This window comes from Zootermopsis nevadensis, unplaced genomic scaffold, assembly GCF_977971745.1.
Source record: "Zootermopsis nevadensis isolate Lab colony 2312 unplaced genomic scaffold, Znev_1.0 Znev_ptg000061l, whole genome shotgun sequence".
NCBI lineage: Eukaryota > Metazoa > Arthropoda > Insecta > Blattodea > Termopsidae > Zootermopsis > Zootermopsis nevadensis.
Genome location: NW_028259192.1, coordinates 5644089 through 5670679, shown reverse-complemented (window position 1 = coordinate 5670679; position 26591 = coordinate 5644089). Strand labels below are relative to the sequence as shown.

Below are 26591 nucleotides of genomic sequence, written 5' to 3'. Positions count from 1 at the left end.
TATTGAATATCATGCTTACTCACAAATATTGTAACATTACCACATATAGAAGAATTTGTTACCAGCTATTAACTTATATTATGATTAATTTAGCGATTCTTATTATTAAATATAAACCTGGTATATTCGTATTCTGTGTTGTTTGAGACTGTTATTTTTATGTTTTTCATATTTTTGTCAGCTCAGTTTAGTATCTTAAATATTTATGTACTTCACGTGATAATCAATAATAATTTTTATGACACATTTGTATAAAACCGAAGTAGTTTTATGTTTGATGGAACCAGCCACTCTCTGAACCAGAGACAACACGTAGCATTTTATTGTGTAAAGATTAAGGCATTACAACAAAATATTAATACAATGCATATATTGTAGTTTATACAACTGCTTACCCAGTAAAAATTATCGTAAGGAAAAGACATTTCATATCATTTTAATTTAAACAGACTAACCTCTATAATCGTCTTAGATTTGAGGTTAAAATGGCGGTAAAAGTGTCGATTTTAGCATTAGATTATGGTGCCATGTAATCCTGTGATATTACACGGCGCGGAAAACCGCAATCAGTAAGACCCTCCTTCTAGACAACAGTTTCGACGTAAGAATGCCTTTAAACAGACAACAACCTTCTGAAAACATAATTTTTATTTAACATTTCACGCCTTGTAAGGAATGTAATTGAAAAGTGTCGTTAAATAAAACAAGTACAGCCAGCTCGGAACATATTTCCATTGTGTGTTCTTAAAAATTTGTGTAGCATATGCAAAGAGAAATGTTTCTGCGCTAGGGTATTCTGCAGTTGAGGGCGGCCTGCAACGTGTGCAAGCCCGCGGTGTTGATTCGTTACTGTTCTTTGGCTGCGAGATCTGGAGCACTGATTACTTGGCGATCACAATCGTGGGATGTGCTGGGCGTTCTGGCCAGCTGGAAATATTATTAGAAATAATCCCAACATTTCTTTGACAGTTGGCCCTCAGGAAATTGTTTCCTAATCACGTCTGCAGACTGTAGCAGCTTGTTATATTTGATCTCTCCCTTTTTACTCGTATTTTCATTCTTTATCACTTGCATCTCATATTTTCAAACTATGGTACGCTTATCTACATGACTTGACTTTGCGTTTGAGAATCCTAGATATAGCTCCAGCCAAATCAGTTGCTCTCATTTAGATAATTTATTGATACTAGTTTTTATAGTTGGCTGACTAGTAACTAGCAACAGGGCAGACGGTAGTAATTATTAAACCCAAACTTAAACATGAAACTTGAACATAACCCAATTTTTTCAATGACGTTTTTGCTGTTCACATGGAACGTTTATACGGCTACGAGCCTACAGAATCTAACGTAACCAAAACAGACGAATGACGATTAGAGAGAGGTGAAAATGGCGTCTACTTCACGCTTGAAGTACCTGTAGCTGAGTAGTTTACACTAATCCGGTGAAGCGTATGGATTCGTGAAGGCACGTGCGCAGACACGTTCAAGACTCTACCGCCATCATACTTGTCGACGAGTTTAGTGAATGAAATCAGAGTCATAATTGAATTTGAATTCAATGCAGGCGACGCATTTATAGATGGCCCTCTTGTGTCAATTCTCACTCTGATTTGCTACAAGTTTTCCCTAGCTATTGAATATGAATAATAAAAAAACTCCATTCATTTACATTTTAATTTAAATAGTATGTTTATGAACCTACATTGATTTATTTACCCTAAAAATAACTTCAGCACATATTTAAATCATATAATTGCGTTAGAATTACCTTGAGTAATAAAATTTCTAAATGGAAATGGAATGATATTATTAAAAAGGGCCTTATAGGAAGATGTTTGATATTTTTGAGTGGATCTAACTGGCTCAAATCGTATTTAGTGAGGGCATAGAGCAACAGTATTTTGTTATATACCAGACAGTCTGTCAGACATTCAGATAAATAATTCAATATTGAGTAGCATTTAGCAGACAATTGCAAGGACGTTTTGGGCACGTCCATCGTGCGAGTTATATTCAGTATATACGACGTTTCGGGAACTGGCTTTGCTCCCGTTTCGGGCAGTAGTTGTCATGTGACATGTTTTTATTATATAAAATTGCATATACAAATAAACGGGTTAGATCCCACCACCACCAAAGTTTGTTTATACATGTAATTTTATATAGTGATTCGATACTACACGGTATGCAAGGTTTTAAGATCGATTTATGATTAGTTGCGACTGTTGGGTCGATACCGTGTTTATCGTACGTTACTGTAATCGCATTTGAAGGGTCCCATATTCGATTCCAACGGTCGTCACAGAAAAAAAACGAAATATAATGCAATAAAATGTCAGTGTGGCTAAACACAACAGATCTGTTGACAGAAGTAAAGCCAATACACAAAGTATATCAAGGATCTTGACTTATAACTTAGGAAATTACAGTGTGTATCTTAATGGCTACGTCTGTAATGACTCAACCGTTGTTACATATGAACATGTCTGTCTTATGGGGTTTTGCCCGTGTAGTCTCGTAGGTATTAACCGACGTTTCAATTACGTTACTGCCTGTTTCACCAGCTGATGAACAAAATGTGCGCGGGATATTTGGGATAAATATAAAAATAGGTTGGAAAAGACAGCCCTGGTCTGTCAATTGGTATTTCAAAGTTTCTGCCCGTTGTTAGCTCATCGTCCTGATAATGGAGGCAGTAATCTCTTCCGAAACGTCCGTTAATATCTACCAGACTGCACAGCGCAATATCTCAGAAGACAGTAATCTTCATACTAGTCGTCATTAAAACATGAAATCTCAAATTTGTTAAAAGTTTTTTCAAGGTCCAAGGTAAAAGAGATTAAACTGTAAAGATATTTATTTTGTAATTTGATAAATTCTGTTTTAGTTAAAGTTTTTATCTTTGTCTCAGTGGTTTTTCTCTCAGACGTACTTATATTTATTACTTCTTCAAAGTTATAGACCAAATTTATTCCAATTATAGTTCTAATCCATAATTGTTGGAAGCTGAAATGTTCTGAATCACATGGAGGAGAACAAGCTTAATGAATAACGAGTTAACATTAATTACCGACTTCTTTAATAGGTAGCTCAACATGAAGAGAAAATACTAGATTATAAAGTGAGCATTGTCGTCTAGTTCTTCGAGAAACCCACAGAGGGCAAAGGAACCAAACTGAGAGCTGGCATATTGGAGACAACTTTGAATAGTCATAAGGGTCATTATTGTGGCTAGGTGGCATTAAAGATGGCCTTAATCGTCGTTCATCTGAAGACGTTCAGTACGTTTTAACCGGGTGCTAGCCTTTACTGCTGCATCTTTGATATCAAAACAGTAAACTTGAAACATACAATGGACGAGGGGTCGGCAAAAGTAATCAAGGGTAACTCCAGACGTCTGGAAGGGTGCGTTCAGCGCCACCCCCGTTAGTGATTACGGCGCCAGCCGTCGTGACGCCCCAAGGGGTTATATATTACCAAAATTTTGACGTTGTGTTTAGTAATATTAAGAGCGTTTGTTGGGACAGGGAAAGAAGACTATTAGAAAGTCTGCGTAAAGTGTTGGCTGCAGTGGTTCATGAGTTATGTTTAATTCACCTCTGTCCCGAAGACATGCAGTATTTTTCATTGCTGCCATCTGTTAAAACAAATTTTAACTACGCGTCGTTTTTAATTCGTTGATTTTAAATGACCTTGAGGGCTATGTATATACATTTGAAATTAATTTTCGTGCAATGTATCGAACAACAATAACATACTTTTGTTCGATTTTTACCCCCAAAAAGTCGACAAATTTTAATAATACACCACAATATCAAATTTCATGAAAATATGTTGATTCTTTCTCGACTTGTTACATGAGTACAGACGGAGGGACTACTAAGCGGTTATATAATAAGTGTTTGAGCCCAAAATGCGTTGTGTACTAAGAAATTTAACATTTTTTTTTTTTTTTTTTTTTCTTTTGAGGAGAATGCCCCGATTTTATCTCAGTGATATTTGTGTTGTAGGCCCATAAGAAATTACATTTTCCGTTCATACGTCCACTCAGGTCAAAATATCTTGCTTTGGTTCTCAGAGTAACAGCATTCCGTTTCATCTTGTATTTATCATTTCCTACAAAATTTGTTCATAATTATAATCAAATCGGAAGTAAACAGACTTTTGGTTTCGTCAGGATACAAGTTCCAGAGACTTAAAATGTCGCACAGAGTGCGCTGGTTAAAACTAAGTTAAATTAAGCTCTTGTAATCCATCTTAAAATACATCGCTACTTCACGTTGATGATTGTGGGTTTTGTGGACAACGATATTTACAGAAATGTAGTCGTGTTACGTAAATCGATTGACGACAAAACGATATTTGGTCTGGACGTTAGTAGAGCTTCTAACCACGTCTGCCGTTCGTCAGAAAGTATTTGAATCCAGCCATGGGCCTATTACGGTGGGCTGTTTGTATCTTATGCAGAAATGACTTGTATAGGATATGAACGTACCGCTTCATGAAGAGGTCTGCCTGTTTGTTGGTTTTTTCTCAACCATTTGACAAAAAAATGACTCCACCGAATAAGTACCTTCTTTAGAAACTAATAGTCTTCCATTTAGTCAATAAATTCTCATTATTTCGTAGAATCTGAGGGTTCGACATCCTGTTTACCAGAGCGTGCCACTGAGCTGTTTTCAGAGATATTAATATACCACTCATTTTCATACCCTGTTTTTAAAAAAATATTTTTATATTATCCTCCCATCTACCAATATGACTCCCTTGTCGATCTCATCCCTTCAGATTATGGGACTTAACATTTTATATGCCGTTTTGAATTAACCAGTGTGTGCTACGTGTTTTCCCAATCTTAAATTTAAATACCCCAGATTTCTATTAAAAACCTAATACATGACAGTTTACCAATTGCTAGTTAGTTATTTTATGTTAATTTGCATTTGAAGTCTGATAACATATCGCTGAAATATACTTTGCTATTCTCCTACTAGCTTAATTTTAGTTTGTTTATTAATGTACAAGAATTACATTAACAATCTTACAAACTAAATTTATAAGAATTGTTAAAACTGGCGTCCTCCACATTCAATGCAGGCATTGCATCGGCGAACGAAACTCTGGCGCACGCTTTCAAATACCCCAGGAGTCTGACGGACCACGTCAGATGCAGAAAGTATTCTGGCCAAAAGTTCTGGGTCGTCCACCGGTGTCTCGTAAACGAGACTCTTGACATGCCCCCAAAAGTAGTAATCGAGAGGTGTCAAGTCTGGGGAGCGGACTGACCCTCGTCTCCCTATCCAACACCCGGGATACGTGTGATTCAAAATTAAGCTAGTAGGAGAATAGCAAAATACGGTTATTTCAGCGGTATGTCATCAGACTTCCCTACCTTCAATGGCCTCGACTGACTCAGGATAACTTCGGAGGACATGGATTCCTGTTCTCTCTGAGTCCCTCTATACGCCCCTTCAGTTTGGCCCTAACTTTTTGAATCATTCTGTATATACACATACTCATGGGTGTCCTTAAGATACTTTTTTTGCGTATTAATAAATTTGAAATCCCTGTAATACGTGTGTTCAGAAATCGTCCTTTTGGCTTAAAAGCGTAAGCACACATGAAATATGAGATCTTTCTATAGAAGTGGCGCCATGACAAATTCTACATCACAGCCCTCAAAATTATAAGTCCATTATATTTTCTTATATTCATGAAAGCGTAACACATTACATTTCTAAGATATTACGTGTAAGTTTTATTTTCTATTATCTGAGGCTGTTTCTGCATTTCTTTGTTTCTCTCTTCCTGTATTATATCCTCTCTGGTATTAATAGTGAAAGCAAACTAAATTCTATGTAACAGCACCCTTTCTATGCGCAGACGTAGATTCCTCAGCGAGTATTTACCACAACTCTCATCGTCAGAGTATCCCTGACATCTAAACGAAATAATAATTACATAAACAAACAGCTAAATTTGTCGGCCAAGGACAAGAGAAGAGTATAAGTGATAATTACTTTTAGGTACTAAAGTGTTCTTGGCCTCAGTTTTATATGAGACTCACGCATGACATCTACACACGGTGGGACTTCCCTCCTCCTTCGACTAGTTGCCTAACTTTAATCTTACAAGTCACATGACGTTGAGTTTTATTACATTCTCGGGAACATTATGAAACACAGATTGTATCTTCACCTTTCAACGACAAATCAAAATATTGTTGTCCTCAATTAGAAGTTTACCAACGTTTCAGAGGTCCTTGATGTTTCCATTATCAGGGCGATGTAAAAAACTAAATAACAGTAAATAAAAACAGGCATATTCTCCACATACGTCGACTAACAGACACCCCTCCCTCGGCTGTTTTAAATCCTGTATTAGTTTTCACATAAATTGGCGAACAGCCTTGGATGTGTAGTGGCAAGAATTGCCATGTGTTCGCATCTACGAAAAGATTCAATAACCATCTAAAACTCTAGAAGGCTTCATAACACAGATGACCTCCGTGGAAACCTCAAACCCAAATTATTGCCACTTGGTATCAACTACTGAATCTTAGTGTCGCGATATAGAATTTTATTTCTGAAATTAGGAGTTTATTTTGTGTACATTGTGAAATATTGGTTTTAGTTAGGTTATGTTGTAAATTTAGAGCCGGGATAGCTCAGTCAGTATAGTGACTAGCTACGGGCTGGACGACCGGGGTTCGATCCCCGACGAGGGCAGAGGATTTTTCCTCTAGCCTCTGCGTCCAGACCGGCTCTGGGGCCCACCAAGCCGCCTCTACAATGGGTACCGGGGTCCTTTCCCGGGGGTAAAGCCGGCCGGGGCGTGATGCCGACCACTCACCCCCATCTAGTGCCGAGGTCAAGGAAGAGAGGAGCTATACCTCCACTCACCCCAAACGCCTACATGGCGTATAATGGGACAAACTTTACTTTACTATGTTGTAAATTTGATCAATTAATAGTAGAGAAATAGGCGCTAAGTATTGGACAAAAGATTAGAGATTTTTTTAAGTTCTTGATTATTTCAGGTGCGAAAAAATAACATTGATGGTTCAACGTTCAATACGTTTCTTAGTGCTGAGAGAGTATAGATGATTCATGTAGCGTAGAACTCAGAAAAGTTCAGACAACACAAATTCAGTTGTTTTTTCAGTGCAGCCAGCTAGATAATTTGCTACGTCATTGATACTGATTTAAAATACTATTTCTGCGCACAACGCAGTTTTAACTTCTGCGCACACAAGGTCATGTGCCTTGTCACGTGAAGACAAGTATAACAAACTTTCATTCCTGTATGGAAGCTTGTGGTGATGGTGGGAATGTAAGTAACAATTTTGATAGTTTAAAGAATCACAATATGAACCATATTGCTTCATCGGCTACTGAAAGCTCAGTTACAAGTCCTCTTCAAACTTTGTTGCCGAGTTTTACAAAGAATCGACAAAGTGGTTCAAAAGTACGTACGCACATAGACGATGCTTTTGTCGGCAGTAGAGATTTTGAACGATCTCAATAGAGGCGTGGTAGTATGGTGCTTGCTTTGTACATGAAATGGCTGCCGGCATTGTTACAGCTTCCCTAGGGAGACCTCAAAAAGCCTTTGCACCATTTTTAAATGTGTCAATTTCCCGGCAGTTCAGCAAAGAGGAACTCTAAGCATTTTAGAGAAATAAAATGAGGCTGTAAAAGCAGCTATTCAAAATTTTAAAGCTACCCTCTCTCTACAGCGACAGAGAGAAAGTTGCATCCGCCTCCAATATGAAAAGGACGCCATATTACATCACAGATACGTGAAACGTAGCGAGGAAACCAAGGAATCGCGACATATGTAATTCATTGCCTTGTCACGTATTTCATTTCAGTGCCTTGAGTGTGACGAAACGTCTTCACATTCCGTAGTTGTTAAATGTTTTTAGGAGCATTATTGTTTTCTTTGGCATGTCAGTCCGTCTGTCGGCGTGAAACAACTCGATTATTATTCGCTCGATGTTAACAAGATTTGGTATTGTGGGTACACAATACACATAACAAAGGAGAGCCTAGTTGCGTAGGAGTTTCAGCGTTGCCAACCATCGCGGATAAAGTTTACCTCTATCATCTTCTCAACACTTTCTGTACCGTGGTTGGAACTGCAGAGCAAATTGAATTTTTTTATCAATATCGATTTATCAGTGTTGGGAAAGCTTTTTTATTTTATTTTATTAGTGTTCTGTCTGGCGACAGGTCCATATGAACAGGATCCTTCCATCCTTTTCTCGGACTGGGACCTGTTCATATACGTTCTTGGCAGATGATGCAGAAGTGGTTTGCCATTGCCTTCTTCTGTGTGTGAATGGATTAATTGTTGGGATGCCACGGAGAAACCGGGGAAGCCCCCGGAGGAAAACTCCGTGTTGCCTAGACCACGGCCTTGCCCAACACAAGTTATAAATTCGAGCACCGCCGGGAATCGAACCCGAGATTCCAGGATTACAAGGCCAGCGTTCTAACCGCTAGACCACCGTGCTATGATGAAATAATAGGTACCGTATCTCACAATTTATTCTTGTCATCTTCTCAGTTCAGATGAAATTCGCTGGGTAAGATAGAACTCACAGCTAACAGGCAAATTTCGCTTTGAGCGACATACCTCGGAGATATTGCGGGTTCGGTTCCAGACCACCGCAATAAAGCGAGTCACACGAAATTTTTGGTTTCCCAGTGAATATAAAAGTTATGTTTACACTATACTGTAGTCTATTAAGTGTGAAATAGCATTTTGTCTAAAAAAACAATGCGAGAATTACCAAAATGTGACACAGAGACACGAAGTGAGCACATGCTATTAGAAAAATGGCGCCGATAGACTTGCTCGACGCAGGGTTGCCACACACCTTCGATTCGTAAAAAACGCAACATATGACAAGCGCAATAAAACGAGGTATGCCTTTCGGCCTAATTCTTTCTTGACAACAACATAATCATAATACATAATAACATTAGGAGAGCTTCGTTAAACTCACCCACTTCATTGACCACAGTTATTCCTGATAAGCTGATAGTCACTCAGCTTATCAAGAAATGTCCTGCTTTTTTATAAAACTCTAATGTCTATTACCGTGTTTATAATAGCCCGCAAACTTGATAAAGCGAGTTATTTAGAATCATATCTGCTTGTCACTGTTGAAGGTAAAAATTTCGCTGTGGCTTTATCTTGTCTGACTCAAATTAATTCATAAATACTCAATTCACAGCAAGGCTTGCCAACTCAGATCGTGAGCCGCGTTACTGCATCGCTGTTGCCAACCTAAATTCCCTTGTTTATAGAACGAAAATATTGTTGATGTGACAACCAACCGAACGTTGCGGTTGGGTGGTTGGTGTTCGTGCTTCGTACTCGAAAAGTGCCGGGTTCAAATCTCAGCCCGAACTAAGGTTTGTTATCGTTTTTCTTATTCTGTTCAAGCAAATGTTGGGACAGTAAGAAAAACTGAGCCACGGCCACTTCCATACATAATTTAGCCTACTTATCTTATTATTTGTAGCTGTATAATATTAAAGTCATTATAAATAAACCATTAAAATAATAATCATGCATATATTTATATCTTCGGAACCATTAGATAAATATTTATAAATCTCTGCTAAATCGCTGTCATTGAGTTGTCAATAAAAATTTTAAATGTTAACATATTCAGAAATAAATTAACATAAATTTTATGCTCACATTTGTCAGTCGGTAATTACCGTATTTTTCTACCCGAACAATTACACAACACTGTTAAGATATTTTGATAATAATTATAGTGCACGTTATCCATACTGAAGCATTAGCCACTGTTGAGGACGTACCCTAACTTTCGAAATTACGTAACTAAACATGTATTTCTTAAAAGTTTTCGATATCTCAGAAATGTTTAAAATTACGAGACATCAAAATCTCCAACAAAATACCCAGGATAGCGGAACATAATCGCTCACTATTTGCAGTAAGTAAAAGGAGTTTTGACGACCTTCACACAGATGGAAGCACTGTGGTATTCAATTTATCGTATCACAGCCATAAAAAAAACGTAATACAATAACTAATGTTGTTTGTGCCCGTCAAGATTTCTTTTATGTCGAAAGCCCTTCAAGATGCCAAGCAGCCATTTTCAATTCTTGTAATTCCGGCATAAGATTGCGTGCTTTATGTGAAGGAATTCCAGTGTGGAACCGCAAGGGGCAAGGAATATGGTCCCCTTCGTAGCCGCAAAGAATTCTCTCAAAACACTTTAAAGAACTGGGTTTGAAAAAAGCTAACCGCGGATCACAGAGGGTGCGTGATCTGAAAGAATTGAACGAGACATTGATGTATGTAGGGTCTAGCGGCTAGTCGATTCTCCGATCAACCATATGAATTCATAATCTAAGATGGCTGTCTATTGGGTTGTAGTGTCCTACAGGGCCTTTATAGAGGCAACAGGTACCTCTGAAACGTCAGTAACGTCTATCAGACAGCACTACAACTAGAGGTCGCGCGAGTAATGGTGGCACCTAAATGCGCGATTTCTAAGCCGAGAGAGGGGAGTTCAGTAGTAGTGGGGGTCGAATAGCCTCAGTTGCGGTGACGCACCGAACTAAACACAGCTAGAGGTACAAACCAACTGAAGCTGACACCCCTCTAGCGCGTGCTTCGGACGGGTCCATCTCATACGACCAAAATCAGTCCTTTGCGCAAGTGTCAGCACTTCTCGTGCGACCTCTACAAGACATCTCCATAATCGCTGCCTTGAGAAACTGAAATCGAACATGTAATTTCTCATACCATGTAGCTGTAATTGACTATCAGATGTTTACTATCGAGATTTTATTACAATTATATCAATGATACATAATTTGTACTGGACAGGTCTGTTTAGAACCGCATCAGATCAGATCAAAAAGTGTCTGTCAAATAAAAATTATATATTTAACTTGTAATAGTCTTACCAATTGTCTAAAAAGGATCCATAATTTCAGAAGTTAATTGTAAATTGGGACCTAAATAAGAATCAGATATTCAAAAGTGTGGAATTTTAGTAAACGAAAGTTAAGACTGTCTTAGCACGAAGGACAATTCTTAATCGTTAACGTTTGAAACTCTGAGTTTGTGTCGTTATTGTCAGCTAATGGCGTTTGTTATGTCAATGGTCTTTGAAATAAGCCGCTCATTTTCGCCTATAAGACGACTTTTCTAGCAGTGTTGATGACTTTTGCTTCTGCGTGAGTAGGCTACCCGCAAACCATCTCTGACCAGGTGCAAACTTTTCGGTGTATTGAAATTAACAGTGCCATTGGTGACCTCGTTTAAAGTGACTCTGACCATTTTAGAACTGCCCTCCTCATCGAAAAAAAACAACTCTTGGTAATTACATTTTGTGTACCAGTAACACACAACGAGGAGATAAACTTTTTTCGTAATAAGGGGGTTACCAGACTGACATGACCATCCGGTGTCATTTCACGTAACTAAATAGATGGTAGCTGATTAAAGTTGAATTCTCCTAAAATCGGAAGACAGACTGGAATGCAATAAAAATACGTAATGTAACGAAAATCTCTTCATAAGTTGAAAATAAAATTTGCTGGACATAATTTATACGCTGTCAATGTTGGCCTTATGGATTTTAAAGTCATGTGAACTTGTAGGCATTCACCAAGGATGCTGCCTTCAACACATTTCAATTTCTTTAATTTATGCGACAAAGCTAATGAATAAGACTGTATTTGGATACATAAGAGTCAATATTTTTTATCTTTACATATACACCAATCCGAAAACGTTATTCTTTGAAATTTTTATAATAAAACTTAAGTCAAACGTATCATTCAGGTGAAGTGGTAGGACTTATTGGCAAATAAACGGGTCTACAAGTTCATATTTTGTTGTTAAAGTTGAGAGGAGGCGACATTTTAAAATGTATGTTAGAACCGAACCGATTTTTACTTTATTCGATCAACCTCGGAACGTATAAAGTAGAGCAGAGAACAGAAAAGAAACCATTTTCTCCAGCTGTTCTCTAGCTACTGTTATACGGCGGAAGACACAACTTCTGTATTGGCGGAGGGTTCAGAAAACACGTTACCCCTTGAATTTACGAACAAGAGGAAAAAAATAATATTCTTATGCACATAATTTCAAAGTTCAGGGTCCATTTCCTTCGAAACCAGCTTTGCACTTTATTTCTTATTTTATTTTTATATTTTTCTGAAACCGTGGTAGTAAAGTAGTAGCCTCACTTCTTGTAAAGTGGTTCAAATGGAGAGCCATAACTGTAGCGATGCCACCCTCATAACAATATGTTGCTCCCCCCCTCCCGCTTCACAGACGCCGCTCGCCTCAAGTGACGCTCAGCGGTAACTGAATTTCAAGAATCCCGAATGGGCGTCGCGGAATGGGGGACTTGTGTCGAGACGTTGCGGCCCACTGCGTAACAGCTCTGAAGTCGCGTGCTGTCTTGATACAAAGATGTGGGTATGCTCAGTGAGTGTTTTCCGGTGTTCTGCGCACCCCAAAATACGTCACGGCAACATCACACATATGTCACAATGGCGCATGATTTTCGAACAGCAGGGAGGATAAGACAGGAAGTCAACATATACTGTCATTTCAAAACTTGGAAAATCAGACATTTCTCAAATCATTGACTGAAGGGGAAAGGAATTATAAAAAAACAGCGAATTCATAAAAGACTAGAATAAAGGGAAAAATGTAATGTTTCATCATATTTTTATAGAAATAAAGCGAAATGCTGGTCGCTGCACACTCGTTGGACTAGCCTCTTTCGTGACGTAAAACGCGTCAACTTTAGATGCCTCTCCTATTGGCTGTGCAGAAATCGTGCGCATGAGCATAACATACTCTTTATTCATATCAAGCAAACTTTGTTTGCAATGATCAGTGTAATAACCAAACACTAATTCTGATAGTGACAATGAATGAAATGACGTAATACGTATCTATCAACGAATACGTGCTACGCTACCGACGCATCAGTAAAATTTAAACAGAGAATCTTATACTTAAACAAGGTGTAATTCTTGCCTTTAGATTTTCGCGGATTCGGTTCATTGTATAGCGATGACCAGATTGTTTGCTTGTTTTATGCGACGGGGGTGAAGAGCAAGGTGATAAGCACTGCGCGCGCACCTTCACCGACCAGGCCGTGCCGAGTGCAACTATCCACAGCACTAGAAAGCTCAGCTAGCAAGTAATCTGGTCCCTACTGCACAACACTCACCTTTTGGAGGTTTACCGCGTATCGGCAAACAACTGCAGTGTTTGCTGAAATTAATAATTTTCAATATTCTAAATCCGAAGTTGTACACTTCAAAGTGAGTACTTTAAAAATCTACTTTCTTATACGTGGTTTATGTAAGTTCTTGCTAATTACACAATTACTAGATACCATTTTCATTGTAGTTAAATACGTTATACCCTTAGAAACTTCATAACCTGCGTGCTGATGCATGCATTATCCTCCCAACATTTCATTGAAGTAAATCACATACAAATCAGCACAAATAACAAGCAGTAATTTAATTAAAATCAGCATCCATAATGTGCTTATTCTTAATAACCTAAGCTAGGGGTACTCAACCTTTCGTCATCTCGGACTACATTTACCCTTTCTCACTTACTTGCAGTCTGCCGACCTGTAAAATACAATAATTTATTAAAATGTGTCATGTAAAGAATTATTTAAATTTATCGTCACTTTCCACATAATAAGTTGCTGCCGTCAACAGATTTATTGGTGTTGTTTTTATCCGTTATTAGCTTAAAAATTAAATATGGCCTGTTTAAATTAGGCATTAAATATTTTTATTCAGAATGGCATGATATAAAATATACGAAGTTATCACAAAGCACACCGGCGACCAAACTTGCGGCCCGCGGGCTGAAAACTCTGATCCAAGCTGGTTATTATAGGTATAAAGTGTGACGCAGAGGTTTCCAGTTATGTCTTTGAGACACAAACAACTGACACAATTCAGAGTGAAATCTGTTATTATTCTTATATATGAATGTATGAAAGGATTTCAACATTTATGGAATCGTAGCTATGTGATTAATTAACTACTGTATTACTAAGTAACACAGTCCTTGTAATTTGTCTTCGTGTTTGGAGTTTAGTATGCAACTTTGGCTTTCGGTGATAAGCTGCTTCGAATATTGAAAATAATCCGTTTCGGCAAACATTTCTGATGCCATCTCCAGGGTGAATGTGTGGTATACTGGGCAGAGCGGACATCGCCAGTTAGCACCATCGAATCTAACTCTTTACCTTCTTCTGTCTGCAGTGTATAAGACTTCCAAAAATACCAATCAACCTCATATTTACCCTGAAGATGGTAACTGTAATGTTTGCAGAAACGTTGTGTAATTGTCGGAATTCGTTTCGACTCGATTTGGAAGTCGAAGTTACACTTTAAGAAACAAAGTCTTCATTGAAGGATATTTTAAAATCGTTGGCTAAAGATTTTGTTTTTGTTTTTTATTAAATCGGGATTTTCATTACACTCGCCACAAAATTCCACAGTTGGATACTCTCAGCTGTGACCCTAATAGTCTCGTCTGCAATACTGCACTTTAGTCTCAATATGAATGGCAGAATGTAAATTAGTTTACATAAATAGGATTGTATACAACTAGGGCTGTAAAATCCTATTATTCTGCTTGGATAACAAAGGCATGAGAACTTTCAAATAAAGTACTGAGCGGATTATGTAGAGACTTAAGAACTACAGCGGACTTAACGTTGTTCGTATTCTCCACCTTTGTGTGGTCAGCTCGAATAGGTTATGATAGGATAGAGCTCGAATGTATTGTTCTGTTCAGACTTGTTGAGGAGAAACCCACGTTTTGACGTCGATGTTGGTCTTCCGGAACCAACTATTAACATCACCTCTACCATCTGTCTGTCTGTACGCGTGTAACACCCCGAGAACAGCTGGCCAGATTTTCATGAAATTTGATATTTAGGAGTCAAAATAACACAATATTGGTCAACATCGGTAAACAGTAACAGGAGTATTGGTACTCTTTGCATATATTTCCCAACTTGTTCTGTATTAGGCACATTTGCAACCTTGCGGAGTGCGTATTACAAATCGCTGTTCCCGCGTAGGATAATTGTCAGCAACTGATCGACTTGGGGGGAATCAGGGCGATGAGTATGAATATTTCTGTCTCTGAAACGTTGGTAAACATCGACCAGACTACACAGCGCAACAACCCAGAAGACAGAAATATTCATACTCATCGCCCTGATGACGGAGGCAGTATGACCTCTGAAACGTTGGTTAACATCGACCAGACTACACAGCGCAACAACCCAGAAGACAGAAATCTTCATACTCATCGCCCTGATGACGGAGGCAGTATGACCTCTGAAACGTTGGTTAACATCGACCAGACTACACAGCGCAACAACCCAGAAGACAGAAATCTTCATACTCACCGCCCTGATGATGGAGGCAGTATGACCTCCGAAACGTTGGTTAACATCGACCAGACTACACAGCGCAACAACCCAGAAGACAGAAATCTTCATACTCACCGCTGTGAAAACCTCAAATCATAAAAGGTTGATGAAGCTTAGAGATTATAAAATAGTGAAAGAATAAGGTTGAAATAGAAGAAGTCACTGAAAGGAATATGAATATGTAGAAAGACTGAAAGTATGAAGAGAAACTGCAGCGGCCCAGGACAAAAGAAGGAGAAAAGAAAGACGGACAATAGAATGAGATTAGGGAGTTAACCTAACAGTGTCAGAATGAGGTACTTCAAGAAGATGAATGAACAAGCCGTAGAAAGCTAGGAACAGATGCTGGAAATGCAGTTTGACTCTTCATAGGGTTTAAATTTTCATCTAGTAAACACTGTTTTCTGGTTATTTTAGCTGCGGAAATTCAAATCATTGCCAAGTCCCCATGCTGGAATGTACAAATACACTTGAAGAAAAATTTAACTTTTTTTAATCTCCTCTTGTATGTTTGTGTATGTAACATGACGATCGATTAACAATGTCATTTATACAACGTTTCTTGAACAGTTGGTAGTTATCAATGCATGACGTTCTTAATTACCTGTCTAGAATTATTTTTAATATCTTTCTGTGTACTTAAAATTTCCAAAATAGTCTCCTTCACTAATTTTTTGAGTCGAAAAGGACACTTCTCTCTTTTCTCCCACGTGTGTATGGTAAATATTTCAACCATTTTACCTTCATTAATTTAAAAGATCTAAAACATAAGTCGCACTAATTATTTCACAATCTGTGTTTTTGATCTCGTAGACCCTGAAGTTCGGCTCTCCTCCTCCAGACTACGAGTCATTAAGGATCCTGTCCAATCAGCAGAGAGACAGATTTCTCACGAGTACAAAGCGGCCACAGCGTAAAGCTGATAACTTGATTTCAACTAGTGTCAAGGTAAGACTGCAAGCCGTATTACTTGTCATCCACAACGTATAAATCTTTGGTTCTTAAATAAACACGGGATAAAATTTATCTCCATCTTTAAAACTGTCTGTGTCCAAAAATCGAGTTGTGAAGTGAAGATTTGTAGCGACAGTCGAGGTAATACGTTACGTCATATGTTACAACTCGCGGCCCGTGGGTCGCAGCCCTGCCCTATTTAATGTTTTATACGGCCCGACTGAGTTTTCGAATTGTACACGATATATGCCCCCAAATGTTCGAGTTTTAATAAAATTTTAAGCTTCAGATGCAGCTAGAAACACATATTTGTATACCCCTATTTTATTTTATATTAAACTAAGTATAAACGCGTTTAATTTAAATACTAGTGTGTTTTTGTAAAACAGTTAAACAATTTTTTCTTCATATGATTGTTCACTGTCTACTTCAGCAATATGTTTCGAACCAATGTGGCCATCGTCAGGTTTAATTTCCTGTTTTTATGTTATTTTACTAAGGACCTCCCCCACCCATGTCCAGAAATAATGATAAAACTTCATATTAAAACGTAATTTTTAATTTAATTAATTCGTTTAAAACTTTCAATCTCAAAATCACTTTCGAAAATGTTTAAACTGTTTTAGCATAGCCTCAGGTGCGTGTCTGGTTTTTCTGCACGAAATTTTTTACACACTCTGTTACATTACAGAGAAAATATTATAAATAATATATTTTTACCTTAGGCCTGGAATTGAAGAAATTAGGCGATTATGACCACTCCCCCTTACACACATGAACAGACCAAACTTCCTATGCGTCCAGGTTCATATCTATTACGAATAGTCAAGTAATCATACTGTTCCATTTATCTTAAATATGGTGGAGGGTGTAAACTGGATTTATCTGGCTCAGGATACAGCGCTGATGCAGACATTTATAAATACAATGTGCTTTCGAGTTTCATAAAAATATTACACTTCTATGGCCAGCTGAGAGACTGCTATCTTATCAAGAATGACTATGTCCCTTGATCTTAACTGAAGTCTCTTATTTGAAAGTTTTCTGATTTCCGACTTATTTAAAACTGACATTCAAAAATGGATTTATGTAGTCTTGTGAATTACTGATCTCGAATTCCTCGTACAGCCTCGACACATTCATGCCTATAAAATTGTCGTGTGTAATATTTCACCAACATAAAAAATCTCAGGATTTAACAGACGTGACATGTCACCACAGAAAATTTGTTTTTATAATAAGAAACAGAATTTGATACAAAACTTCTGTGAGGATTGGTTTTTTTTACTGAGTTTATGTTTTGTTTTCAAAGTGGTCCTTTAGGATCTGACCACTTTATAATATTTCAGATTAACTGACTGACTTGATTTTATAACACAAACTCCTTCTTGAGTATTTGATAACTTTTTTCGCTTTGGAACAAAACTCCTTGTTGTTATTAAATCTGAAAATTCTTCTTTGCTATTACAAGGAATCTGTTATTCAACCCAGTACGAAGTATTTTCGATGTACTTTACTGTACTCCTCGGCCTTCAGAGGTCTCTTCTCTTGTTTTATTTTAATTTATTTAACGATGCTTTCTCAGATCCGTCGAATTGGACAATAATTATGAATGACATTTTAGTAAGAATGTATAGGCTATAAAGGGCCAATTACATTTTTGCTTGGAAAAACTGAAGAATCCCACGAAAGATGCTCGTACAGAACTAATTGCTTATCCGAAGGCCTCCAAAGCACAAAGAATGTATCTTTACAATTCAGCCGAAAACTTCTATTCGATTTTCCTAGTCAAAATTTCGACTGTATTTCATATATCCTTCAAGGTTGCTATTCATTTAAACTGCCTTGATTTAATTATCTAATCGAGAGTAAATCAATTAAATCTCGTGATCTTGGGATAATCAACGAAATGTAAAGGTTGTTAAATTGGTTGTGCCATATTTTAAAGTGTTGTTCCTAGTACGTGCCTAGAGAGCTGTTGAAAATTACGATAACCTATTGGGATAGACGAGATTCGAAAGTGGATATACCGAATTAAAAGCGATCTGGTCACCGATGGACCGCGATTATCAGAGAATAGGCTAAGATAGTGTAATTGCGTCATATTGTGAATATTATAACAATTATTTATTTTAATCCGTCTGATCACAATATTTAAAATTTCTTATAATTAAGGTAATAAAATATCATTGATGTTCCATATCGATTGATCGATTTACATTTCGGAACATTTACACAACATGTTTCGGTTTTTATAAAACCATCATCAGGTGTAAAATATATCTAAGAACTTAAAACTCAATTATGATTTCTGTAGTTTTTTGGTGATGTTTCATTACGTTTGTTTTTCCATTTTTCATAATTGAGTTTTAAGTTCTTAGATATATTTTACACCTGATGATGGTTTTATAAAAACTGAAACATGTTGTGTAAATGTTCCGAAATGTAAATCGATCAATCGATATGGAACATCAATGATATTTTATTATCTTAATTATAAATTTTTTTAAATATTGTGATCAGACGGATTAAAATAAATAATTGAGAGAATAGGCTACAAATTGAGAAACCCCTCACTGTGCATTTTTCTGCATTCGCAACTTTGCAGGTGGAAACTTGCACCTCATAATGATGTCAGAGGCTTTGTTAATTGGCTATGTACCTACCGTCTAGGTGATAGATGCACTTGTGTCACGAAAGCCCTGTCCACTGTGAACATGGCGTCGCTTCAGACGCTTGGTTCTTTGTTTCTCAACATGGAACTAGCACATTAAACACTTTTATATCAGCCAATTATACACCATCCTTTGTGTTTTTATTGAGTGTTTTAATCCCAGTAACACGTTGATCCTAATGTACTGTGAAAGAAGCTATCAGATTGTGTGCATAGAAATTAATTGGTGAAATCAGAAAGAAAATAGGTTATGTCAGGCATAACAAAGTTTGTGGAGACGAAAATCTGTTTCTGAATAATTGTTTGTTACGTTCAAAACTTCTTTTAATGTTAATATGAATTTTCATTTCCGGAAACTGAAGAGTTTATTGTCATAGATAATTTTAATTATCATTTTTTCGTAAAGACTTTTATTTCATAAGCTGTTATTCGTATAGCCATAAGAATTTTTTAAACTATATAAAAGTTAGTCAAATTAACAAGGGTGTGTGCATTATACATCAGGATTTCTGTCTTCTGGGTTGTTGCGCTGTGTAGCCTGTCGATGTTAACCAACGTTTCAGAGGTCATACTGCCTCCATCATCAGAGTATGAAGATTTCTGTCTTCTGGGTTGTTGCGCTGTGTAGTCTGATCGATGTTAACCAACGTTTCAGAGGTCATACTGCCTCCATCATCAGGGCGATGAGTATGAAGATTTCTGTCTTCTGGGTTATTGCGCTGTGTAGTCTGGTCGATGTTTACCAACGTTTCAGAGGTCATACTGCCTCCATCATCAGGCCGATGAGTATGAAGATTTCTGTCTTCTGGGTTATTGCGCTATGTAGTCTGGTCGATGTTTACCAACGTTTCAGAGGTCATACTGCCTCCGTCATCAGGGCGATGAGTATGAAGATTTCTGTCTTCTGGGTTATTGCGCTGTGTAGTCTGGTCGATGTTAACGAACGTTTCAGAGGTCATACTGCCTCCATCATCAGGGCGATGAGTATGAAGATTTCTGTCTTCTGGGTTGTTGCGCTGTGTAGTCTGGTCGATGTTTACCAACGTTTCAGAGGTCATACTGCCTCCATCATCAGGCCGATGAGTATGAAGATTTCTGTCTTCTGGGTTATTGCGCTATGTAGTCTGGTCGATGTTTACCAACGTTTCAGAGGTCATACTGCCTCCGTCATCAGGGTGATGAGTATGAAGATTTCTGTCTTCTGGGCTGTTGCGCTGTGTAGTCTGGTCGATGTTAACCAACGTTTAAGAGGTCATACTGCCTCCGTCATCAGGGTGATGAGTATGAAGATTTCTGTCTTCTGGGCTGTTGCGCCGTGTAGTATGGTCGATGTTAACCAACGTTTCAGAGGTCATACTGCCTCCGTCATCAGGGTGATGAGTATGAAGATTTCTGTCTTCTGGGTAGTTGCGCTGTGTAGTCTGGTCGATGTTAACCAACGTTTAAGAGGTCATACTGCCTCCATCATCAGGGCGATGAGTATGAAGATTTCTGTCTTCTGGGTTGTTGCGCTGTGTAGTCTGATCGATGTTAACCAACGTTTCAGAGGTCATACTGCCTCCGTCATCAGGGTGATGAGTATGAAGATTTCTGTCTTCTGGGCTGTTGCGCCGTGTAGTCTGGTCGATGTTAACCAACGTTTCAGAGGTCATACTGCCTCCGTCATCAGGGTGATGAGTATGAAGATTTCTGTCTTCTGGGTAGTTGCGCTGTGTAGTCTGGTCGATGTTAACCAACGTTTAAGAGGTCATACTGCCTCCATCATCAGGGCGATGAGTATGAAGATTTCTGTCTTCTGGGTTGTTGCGCTGTGTAGTCTGATCGATGTTAACCAACGTTTCAGAGGTCATACTGCCTCCGTCATCAGGGTGATGAGTATGAAGATTTCTGTCTTCTGGGTTGTTGCGCTGTGTAGTCTGATCGATGTTAACCAACGTTTAAGAGGTCATACTGCCTCCGTCATCAGGGTGATGAGTATGAAGATTTCTGTCTTCTGGGTTGTTGCGCTGTGTAGTCTGATCGATGTTAACCAACGTTTCAGAGGTCATACTGCCTCCGTCATCAGGGTGATGAGTATGAAGATTTCTGTCTTCTGGGTAGTTGCGCTGTGTAGTCTGGTCGATGTTAACCAACGTTTAAGAGGTCATACTGCCTCCATCATCAGGGCGATGAGTATGAAGATTTCTGTCTTCTGGGTTGTTGCGCTGTGTAGTCTGATCGATGTTAACCAACGTTTAAGAGGTCATACTGCCTCCATCATCAGGGCGATGAGTATGAAGATTTCTGTCTTCTGGGTTGTTGCGCTGTGTAGTCTGATCGATGTTAACCAACGTTTCAGAGGTCATACTGCCTCCGTCATCAGGGTGATGAGTATGAAGATTTCTGTCTTCTGGGCTGTTGCGCCGTGTAGTCTGGTCGATGTTAACCAACGTTTCAGAGGTCATACTGCCTCCGTCATCAGGGTGATGAGTATGAAGATTTCTGTCTTCTGGGTAGTTGCGCTGTGTAGTCTGGTCGATGTTAACCAACGTTTAAGAGGTCATACTGCCTCCATCATCAGGGCGATGAGTATGAAGATTTCTGTCTTCTGGGTTGTTGCGCTGTGTAGTCTGATCGATGTTAACCAACGTTTCAGAGGTCATACTGCCTCCGTCATCAGGGTGATGAGTATGAAGATTTCTGTCTTCTGGGTTGTTGCGCCGTGTAGTCTGGTCGATGTTAACCAACGTTTCAGAGGTCATACTGCCTCCGTCATCAGGGTGATGAGTATGAAGATTTCTGTCTTCTGGGTAGTTGCGCTGTGTAGTCTGGTCGATGTTAACCAACGTTTAAGAGGTCATACTGCCTCCATCATCAGGGCGATGAGTATGAAGATTTCTGTCTTCTGGGTTGTTGCGCTGTGTAGTCTGATCGATGTTAACCAACGTTTCAGAGGTCATACTGCCTCCATCATCAGGGCGATGAGTATGAAGATTTCTGTCTTCTGGGTTATTGCGCTGTGTAGTCTGGTAGATGTTTACCAACGTTTCAGAGGTCAGAAGACAGAAATCTTCATACTCACCGTTGTGAAAACCTCAAATCTTACATTATACATGAGATTTAGCCTTCAAATGGGCATAACACACTTTATACTAGACGTATACTCCAAAATAGAGGGGCAAGGAGAAAAGAAACACGTAGAAATTAATAAATTTACTTCCCTCGTGTACATCAGTACCTCTCTTTCGTTAGCCACTCCAATAAGGTCTTAAGAAAAAGTTAAGAAATTGGTATAAATGTACTCTTTCGGCTTCTTTATGTAGCCCATTTGTGATTCTTAACTTCTAGTGGGAAGTTTCCTCTGAGGTGACATTTTGCCCACAAATAGAGTTAGGGTAACCTCAGAGGCAGTCCTGCTGGGTTTACACTCGTCAAAAAGGCCCTTTCCATAAATGTTTACTTTCGTATAAAACTTTAAAACAATATACTTGAAAGTGGTCATCACGCACAGAGAGTTTGAACATTATTACTCCACGGTGTATATTTCTGTTTTCAGCCTGGAATGCCTGAGAAAAGTCTAAAAGATTTGCGAGATTTATATCAGTAATACTTGTTTACCTTAACAGAATGCTTTCAGCCAATAACTCGATTTTGAGGTGGGGGGATTATATGTTTTTGTAGTCATCGATTCAGTTTATTGGTGCACTCAAATCATTATTTGTTGTACACTTGAGTTCAAATGTAGACACTTATATTTATAATTTCATACTATAAGTGTTAACAATATGGCCGACGCACGGCCTTATGAGGTAGGACCTATATTTGGTTTCAATATTATGAAATGAAAACATTTTGACCGTGCTAAATATTCATTTGCCTTTCAGTTTGACAGCGATAACTAATGGATTATTGGAGCTTGGAATATGAAATGTTATGTGAAGATAGATTATAAACATTCATACATACTACGTATGAAATATTGCTCATATGTGAATAATTACAAATATGGCGTCAGTGTGAAACTTTGAGGTTATGTAAGAGAAATCTAACGTAGGCAGAATATTTAGATTAGTGAAAAATTAAAAATAAACGAGTAATAAAAATTATAGTAACAACAACAACGTATAAAAATCTTATTTGTTACTCAAAATATTAAACAAATTAAAACTGTATATCATGTATTATATTACGCACGAGTCTAATAATATAAGCCACGAGCTAAACTGCATTTTATCGCCCGATTATAAACGTACAGTAACATTACCGGAAGTGTGTACAGTAATAAAATAAGCTTTATTATTTCTGTCCGGAACCTCCTGTATTTTTTTAAATATTGTTAGTGACAACATAACTCCAAGCCATTATGAAGTTTTGTATTTGGCTTTGAAATATATTACTTACGAGGTGCGATCGAAAGGTTTCCAGACTGCGCATATAAAAACCCGTACACTTATCTCAGGTATTAAATTCATCCATCACCCTCGAAGTAGTTCCCCTGGGAGTGAACACAACTATCCCAGCGCCGCTGCCAAGCCTGGAAGCATCCCTAGAAATCTTTCTTTGTCAGCCTGTCAAGCACCATCTGCGATTCTGCCTGAATCTCTTCTATCGTCTCAAATCTCCTTCCCTTTAGCTGAATTTTCATCTTTGGGAAGAGGAAGAAGTCACACGGAGCTTAGAAAGGAAGTTGGGGTCGGTTCTTGCAAGATCTTTGAGCTCCTCACAAACGAGAAGTCGATTCTGCTTCTGGTCCTCAGACAGGAGCCTTGGCACAAACTTGGCTGCGATGCGTCGCATGTGGAGTTCTTCCTTTAGAATCAGCTGACAGGTCCCATAGCCTATCCCAACAATGTCGCACAAGTCGTTGATGGTACGACGTCGATCTTCGTGAATGGCCTGCCGAATCTTCGTAACATTTTCGGGCGTTGTGCTCGAAGATGGTCGTCCAGAACGCTCGTCATCATCGACAGAGGTTCGGCCATTTTTAAAACGTGAATGCCACACAAAAGTTTGTGCACGACCCATTGCGGACTCCCCAAATGCTTGCTTTAGCATTTTATAGATTTCCGTAGCCGTTTTGGCGAGTCTTTAACAAAATTTGATGCACACGGCATTCCGAAATCGCAGGAGGGTCGGTGTAATGCACTACCAAAACGCCCGTAACTAAGAAACAAATACTAATTCGATGATGCCGGCTGGCACACTAATTCACTATGAATGTAGGCCGCACCCCCTAGCGGCCGAAGCTCGTACTACATCCGGTTCGCCCTCTATTGACACAGTCTTGAAACTTTCAGATCGCACCTCGTATGTTTAATTAGGAACGTATTGCTCGTTGAGGGTAGAAGTTGGGGATAATTTTGTTAGAGAAACTACTATCTAATTTTGATATGTAATCATTTTTGCAGACTGCTAATTATAATGTAAAGAAACCGTTGATATAATTTTTAAACGTATATTTTAAAACCAAAATTTGAGGATATGAACTGAGTTATTGTATCAGCGCACAGTCCCATACCACAGTGGTTGATTTTTGTATTAGGAGTGTTTAATTATTCGACATTCTTGCCATACACGGCAGATTAATGACATCTTTACTCTCGTCTCCCACTAAGAGGTGTGTTGAATGTGTGCGATGATGGATGCCATGAATCAGTTCTCACACGCCCACAATAAAGAAGTCAAGCCGCCTTCTTCTGCTTCGCTCCACATCTGCGCCGAATTACATTCACGTCTGTGGAGACCGTCAAAGCATTGCTTTCAACATCAAATATTCATGTGGTCATCCGCTACATCCGGATGATACAACGAACGAGCATCTTGGTAATTCTTCGTATCTACAGTGTGGATCAAATATTTTACTGTCCTGTGAATTTCTTAGTTTCCTTTAAAGCAAAAGTTTGTCTTTGTTTCTTTGAGATTCACCGGCATATGTAACACTTCTTGAATTTGTTTAGGCTGTCCGTTTGCTCTTATGCAGTAGAAATAATTTATCTTTTAGGAAATAAAGGAATATTGGGTTTTACATGCCTTTGTACATGGAATTGTAACAGCAGGACGGATTAATTACAGTCGAGTGACAGATCTCAGTGTGATGCTGCATGATGAATTTCGGACAACTTTTTGTAGCCTATTTAAAACACAAATTTATCGGGATTCGTTGAAAAAGTACAATGACTAACTGGATTCTACGAAAGGGGTTTATTTATTCGATACGAATCATATAAAGTTGAGATACGTTACTGCAGAGCTAACCTTCTGCAAACACTTTCATCTGAATAAATAGATTAAGGTGGACCATCCACTTAGCATTTAAGATTTAAGATTTTCATGGCGTCGTGTAAACTCGTCCGTCGATGCCAACGTTTCGGAGAAAGAAAAGTGTCTGTCTCTTTCTTCAGGGCTGAAATTATGATCCTGGGAATTGGATGGATTTACATTAAGTAAGAAAAAGGGAAGGCAGAGTGAGTTGACATATCAGAGACCAGAAATATCCTGTATAAGTTCCTCCATTTACCAGCATCGCTAATTCAGGCGTGAAGATGGACACTGAAAATTTCTCCGAAACGTTGGTATCTATTTACGAATCTACATGGTTAAAAACACAGACCAATATCGTCATCACCAAGCATTTTTCCATGAGATCTCTGACAGATCTGAAGTCGTCTTCAGTCTTTACAAGAAATTGCTTTTCTTGGTCAAGACCCTCTCTGTCCGGTAAATTTGACGCTAGAATGTTACCTGCCCTTAGGTAGAGTGGTTACGGTGCACGCGTGTACTGCACGTCTGCTGGATACGCGTGCAGACCCGGTGACGCGGGGTATGCTAATGAGCGTACACATGTTTCCAGGGGAAGGTACGTGGGTGGTCGTTGATACTGACGAAGGCCCAAAGCAGTGACATATTGTACTCTGAAAACATCTCTGGCTCACGATTATATGTCTCGCTCTGTTACCATGGTGATGTTACAGCATTCTTTTATTATACTGCCCTTGTTTTACAAAGTTCAAGAGTGGAAATGTGTGTAGTTACATATATTCCAGAATTAATTTTCCACACTTCGTCGGTTTTGAAATGTATTTGTAAGTATAGATAATTCGTGTAATTTTGTTGGCCACCTATATCTGCCTTGTACGTATATATTTACCCTGAAGATGACAACTTCAGTGTTAACCGAAACTTTTGATAATCGTCAACAGAAGACGCGACTCATTCCCGAAGTGCAGGTTACACATTGAACTTCAGGATATGTATCACAGATATTGTTTTGCAAAAATAACTTCACTACAGATGAAATGAACAAAGTCAGATATTTTTCAAGTAAAGGTTGTTCATAAGATAGTATAATTGCGTCATATTGTGAATTAAATATTAAATTAATTATTCGGTTTTTGTCCGTCTAATCACAATTATATTTAAAATTTACAAATAAGATAATTAAAATATCATTTTATGTTCCACATCGAATAATCGATTTACATGT

At 38.4% G+C, this 26591-nt stretch overlaps 1 protein-coding gene across 7 annotated transcripts in view; it reads left to right on the top strand.

Moving 5' to 3' along the window:
* Positions 1–26591, top strand: part of robo1 (roundabout guidance receptor 1) — a 697225-nt gene that overhangs the window by 266452 nt on the left and 404182 nt on the right. For 6 of the 7 annotated variants that reach the window (XM_087340339.1, XM_087340340.1, XM_087340336.1 and 3 more), the window contains one exon: positions 16315–16449. The gene's annotated coding sequence lies outside the window, so the exon portion shown is untranslated. Of the gene's footprint in view, positions 1–13238; positions 13349–16314; positions 16450–26591 lie in introns of those variants that run through there. The other variant, XM_087340343.1, reaches the window with a different exon arrangement.